This window comes from Dromaius novaehollandiae, chromosome 2, assembly GCF_036370855.1.
Source record: "Dromaius novaehollandiae isolate bDroNov1 chromosome 2, bDroNov1.hap1, whole genome shotgun sequence".
Taxonomy (NCBI): Eukaryota; Metazoa; Chordata; class Aves; order Casuariiformes; family Dromaiidae; genus Dromaius; species Dromaius novaehollandiae.
Window position 1 is genome coordinate 27,052,705 of NC_088099.1, and position 6,000 is coordinate 27,058,704.

Below are 6,000 nucleotides of genomic sequence, written 5' to 3' on the forward strand. Positions count from 1 at the left end.
ACTGAAGGTTTAGAAACATTTATGAGAAGTGAGATTAGAAAGAAGTTTGATGATAACATACCAAGGAATTAGGTAATGCAATGAGGGGCTAAAAAGTAATATCACAGCTGCTATGATATCGTGTGATTTCAGAGTCATTATTGCTGTTTTATGCCAGAAAAGAGTATGACTGAAACTTTCACAGTTTCTCAAAATTAACTTTGTAGATATGAAGAAATAAATCCCAAAATATAGAGGGGACCATCATGACTGAGATAAAAGAAGTAGTGAAAGTCCAAAATGTTTTTCAAAAATGCTGACAGACTGCAGAAGGAGTGGAAAGGTTACACAGCCCAGGTTCAGAAAGCACTAAGGCAATGAGGAGAACAACGAACTTTGGAGAAAAGGATTTGGAGAAAAAAAAACCCTGAACAAAACACTGACTTCCAACCTTCTGTCAAAGTATGCCCTGAAATAATAGATCAAGTGATTGAATTCTAATTACATATGAAAGACATTGAAACAAACCTTTGAGATGAAAAATATTAATAAGATCAGAAAGAAATGTTATTTTCCATAGGAAGTCAAATGCAGTTTTTACTCCATAGAGACATACATGTATTCAGGACCAGTGCTGGATGTGAACTCTGGAAGGCATTGTTTCTCCATTCCTAATCTATACGCAGAGAGAGTCAGGAAAGAACTGAACGATTAACCTCAGGTCATTAATTTTAAATACACTATAAATTTTCTTTCTTTTTTTCTTTGCTATTTCGTTTTTTCAGCTTGTGTGATGGGTTGTGGGGGGGGGGGGGGGGGAAGCTTGCTTTGGTCCTCTACCTTTAACATGGCTTTTCTTAGTGCACCAGTCTCAAGGCTCAGATTAAGCCCTGTGTGCATCCTTTGAGCTACTGAACACATTTCTATGGCTTTATTTTTAGTAAAGTCGTGAGAGAAGAAGGTATCTAGCACTGCCCAGGACCCTGTCCTCCACTTCCTCAGCTGAGATATTTTCCTACAGCAGGGTTAGTCCTAGCTCATATCTTGGAAGAGAATGTGGGTCAATATTTCAAAATGATCTTTATTTTTTAGGGGAGACAAGAAGAGCAAAGGGAGTTCAAGATCTATGAAAACAACTTGCTGCTTTTATTTCTTTGATTTCATGCTTCTATTTTAATTTTGTTGTAATTATTTTAAAGATGTTTTCAAAATTTTTAGTTTTTGTATTTCAATTTTTTATATTATATTTATATACTTTTAATTGCAGGCTAAAAAATAGGATATTTCTTAGGTTTCATAGTGTTCCAAGGGATCCTTTACTCTGAGCTTTTTAAACACTTGGTAGTGTCTGTTGGTCTACCTATACTGTTTGTTATACAATATTTAGCTCTTCTGTAGTGTTTTAATATCTGAAACCTATGTAAACAGGTTATACCTTAAGAACTGTCAGCTTAGTGACCATCTCTGAGTTAAACCTTTCAGGAATGAATAATGTTGACTGAATTAGGCACCCCTTGTCGGCACCTCCTCATTCTGGATATAATCCATTTTTCTGACATGCAGGGAATGTCTGGAAGTCTTGGGCAAGGGTAAGTTTGCTCCAGATGTTTTTATGAGGCTGACCTCACTGTTCTGCCTATTTTAAGCATACTTACCAGTACTTTTAATAGTGACATAGGAATTGCTGAGTATTATGGGAAATTACACAGTTCTTCATTTAAGCAGGAGCTCTATTTATTATTTTATAGGAGACCAAGGGGATTTTATAGGAGACCAGGATGCTGCAAAGCATCAAGGTGCCCATTCACATTGATCAGATTTTGGTCAAATTTAAGCTGGGGAGGTGGGTGGAGGAGTAGTGAAGGGAGGGAAGAACTGAAAGAAGCAGCAAGGTGGATTTATGCAGTGAGAGGGCTGTCTGCAGCAGTACGTGCAAACCCTCTTGAAGGAGAGGAGAAGCTTGCACGATCGATTAGGCCAGAGCTTGGTTTCTTTTGAAAGGAGAAAAATCATCAGCGTCATGTGGAGGAACAGCACTTTAAAGGTACAAATCTGTGAAGAAAAAATAATGGACTCCTGTGGTTAGCGTCTCCTGTTTCTTTTACATGACAAAAGGGACCGGTATGAGTCTGATACACTCAGTGTCAAATCTTAAAGCCATTTATTTAATTAAATAGCTAATTAAATGGTTGATCATGGCCAAAGAAAACATTTTATTCATTGATTCAGACCTATCCAGTACTTAATTTGATTTATACATGCCTTGCTGGGCTTTACACACTGTGATTATTAGAACAGTTCCTGGAGACCACAGTAATACGTCTTGTGTAGGCTGCTCGTACTCCAGAGAGTTTATATTTGAAATAGCCGAGCCACCTGTAGGCAAAGAGATTACGGCAGAGCTGAGCTGCCAACGCAGCACCCGGTCCTTGGTCCCCGGGCCCTGGTGTGGGGAGGCTGTGTGGAAGATGTGGGGTGTGGGGGCTGCCCGGCCGCCAGCACCTCCCTTCCTCCCGGGATCGTGGCAGAGCAGCTTCACCAACCCTCTGCACCCACCTGCAGCCTTTGGCTTTTTCTCTTTGCATCAGTCCACCTTGTGCATAAGAGCTTCAGATTTGTCCTTTCCTTTTTTTCACCATTGTGGCAAGTATTTCACACAGATCTCCTTGAAATATCAAATTTTCCTTGTAAAAATGGTGTATTGTTCCTTGGAGCACCAGGAACAAAATGCTTATAACAAAGGCAAGAGGGAATGAGTATTAACATGTGATCAGACCCATCAGTGGCTATTTGCTAATAGCAGCTTGAAAAGATTTCCATTTTCCTTTTTATCCTTACGCTCAATTTACCACTTCTTCTGCTGTCTCCCTTCTATTCCCTCTCTTTCCCCAGGGCCCAGCTTCCTTTCCCTGGTGTTTTTGCTTTGGGCAGCTGCAGCCAAGTGCTGGGTCTCGCACCCGTGTAACAGCAGCCCTGCCTGCTGCCTTCCTGCACTCAGGCACAGCTGCATGGACTCAAATGGATGAGTGGGTGCTTTTCTTGCACTGACTCTGCCAAAGCTTTTATGTGTGGAGACATATCCGCCAGGATGGAGAGCAGCAGGGCTTTGCTCAGTTGCAGCTCTCTCCCTCTGCTTTGGAAGTGGTCTCTGAAAGATGATCTCCAGTTGAATCTTTTCCTGCTACTCACTTGCTTTTCTTAGAGAGAAGAGATGCTCTATACCTGGGAAAAGAATATGTTTTGTGTTCTTTAGCTTTTAAAAATAAAGAAATGCCTAGGACCTCTGCAAGCATCCATGGATTTCTAATACTCAGCACAGTTTACTACATTACTTTGGCTAGGTCTCACTGTGTTTTCTCTCCATGATTATTACAGTGCTGTTAGACATAGAGTAGAGCAGACATTTTGGAGGAAACAGTGTTTTGGGGGAAAAAAATCCTGTTTGCTAAAAATTTCTATTTGTATGAATATTGGTCTATCCTGAACCCATAGAACAATTTTGGTTTTGAAGAACTTGGTGAATCAAAGACAAGGCTGATTCCAATCTGTCGAAGGATGGTGCTATCATGTCTATCATCTCAAGATCGCTGTGGGCTTTGTCCCCTTTATGAGCTACTATCCCAAGTGTGGCCCAGGCAAAGAGTTGTGCTTAGGAAGGGGATTAGGGTATCTGTGGAGCAGAGGGTATCTTCAATAATGCAGTTAAAAATGTTATACAGAAAAACTGCTTCCTAGAGTATTTGGAGTTATGCTCATGCTTCCAGTGCTCATCCTTCCATCCTTCATCCTCTGGGTCCCAGGCCAGCAGTCTCAGAGTGTGTGCCTGAGGAGTGGTGACAGTGAGCTGTCAGCATCCTGCAGTGTCTGCTAGGAAGAGAAGCGTATTCATTCTTTCTCCTCTGTTTTCCAGGAGGAACAAGGCGTGGAGGATTTCTTACTCCACTGCCTTCGGTCCCCTTCATTTTATTTCCATTTGTTTTCTTAGTACAGTTGGGTTATGTGCTCTTTCTGTTCATTGGTTCCCAATTATTCAGTGTTTCTGTTCTCTTTGCTATCTCTAGAACTGGTTTTACCTGAGCAATACAAAATTGCACTCCCGTGGGCGCCCCGGATTGATCAGTGTGATTTGTGTTTACAGTCTGGGACCTACAATATCATCCTGCATCTGCCCTCTTCCTCAGCAATTTAAGTCTGAACAGTTCATAGACAGTTCAGTGCATGCAGAATAACCACTTGTGCTAGAACTATAAACTACTGCATAACTAAAACAAGTTTAGGCAGCAGCTACCTGACTGGTAGACAATTGCTGTCACAGCAAAACAAGCTAAAATTAGCTCAGGCCAAGACAGCCCCTGAGATTCTGCACTGTCAGGCCAATATAAAGCCTGTAAGTAGTAATGGCAAAATCTACATCTACTGGCCTGACATATCTGGATTCTATTTTTCAATTTCAGTATAATACCTTAGGAAAGCAGCTTGACTGGGTAGAAAGCTATGCTACAGGGCTTAGACAGATCCAGCTGTGAACTTCAAGCAGACCACAATCAATAGTTTTTATAGCTGTCGAGACAGTCTTAATTGTGCATAATATACTGAAGGATAATTAGTTGTCAGATGGGTAGTGACTGCATGCTCTGTGCAATGATCTCCCTACTCACATGTCACCTGTGGTGAGCAGTCCCTTTTAGCAGAGAAAAGCAATCAGGTCCAGTCAAATGCATTCCGGGTATTTGTGATTTTGCTATTTAGCTTCAAAATCTACCATAAAAATGGCGTTGTATTGCTGCTAGCTTTTACTTATATGCAGATAAATGATGTCCCCTGTACAATTTCATTGTCCCCAGAACTTTTGAAGGAAAAAGCAAACCTCCTGCATATAGGCCATTTTTTTCACATAACATTTTATTAAAGACTTGCCTCTGAATGTGGCAGTGATTAGGGCTAGGTGAAGAAAGCAGTCCTGAAGAATCCCAGTCTTCACATCTTTGCAGATTTCTCACTAACATAGTTTGGACTTCAGAAGAGGAGAAATTCTGTTGATGCAAAAATTTGTTGCCAGTACCACTGGAAACTGGGACATTGCCATGGCATATTCATTAGGTTTCAATTTTGCTCCTAACAGCAGGGGCCATTCAGGTCTGGACTAGGTTGGTATCAAGTAGCTTCCTAGGAGTGATGTACATTAGTGTGACCTCTATACCAAGGTGGTATTTGCCTATTTCACATGCAGATTTTTTTCTCTTTCATGCACAGGTTGAAATTATCCAGCTTCTTGTAACTTAATTCCAAGTCAGTCTGAAATTTGAGAGTAGATTTGTACGTGTATAGTAGGTTATATAATTTTATGGGCAACTGTTGCAATTCTTTTGAAAATGAGTATGTATGTAAGCTGAATGCTAGTTATTTCAAAAGGCCCAATCCCACGAGTACACAATATGATTAAACTGTCTGTGTCTGTTGTGCTGTAGATATTTACAGTGCCTGATCCAAAATACATTGAGTCAATGGAGAGATCCACATTAAAGTTTTAAATCCGCTAGCCTTTGCCTCTGACCATAAAGGTTGGGTTCTGCTCACTGTTTCACTATTGAGAGTAATGTGAAGAGTTAATACCATGTATTAGCAATAGGCCAATGTCAAGGTCTTGTGGATACTGCGGTCTTATATTTGATTCTTGTTTTCGTCTCTGTAATCCAAAACCCCGCTGTGAAGCAGATTGAATAATTTTCTGGATGTAAAGGGATGTTTACCCCTTTGGTTCCATTTCCCCTCTATGTTGTTTGGGTGTTTTGTATATATTCACCAGGAGTAAACAAGTTCAGAATAGACAGACCCCAGTGTGTTTTATGTTTCTGCTAGTAATGCAGCTTTTGTTGGATTTCAGAATGAAACCTCCTATGGAGCCATGGAGGGAGAAACTAACCCTGGGAGCTAGGGCTTGGTAAAGACATCAAACAAAAACCCTAAAGCAGCAGATCTGTGGGGATGTAAAGCTTTCTGCCCCTAGAATACCTTCCATAT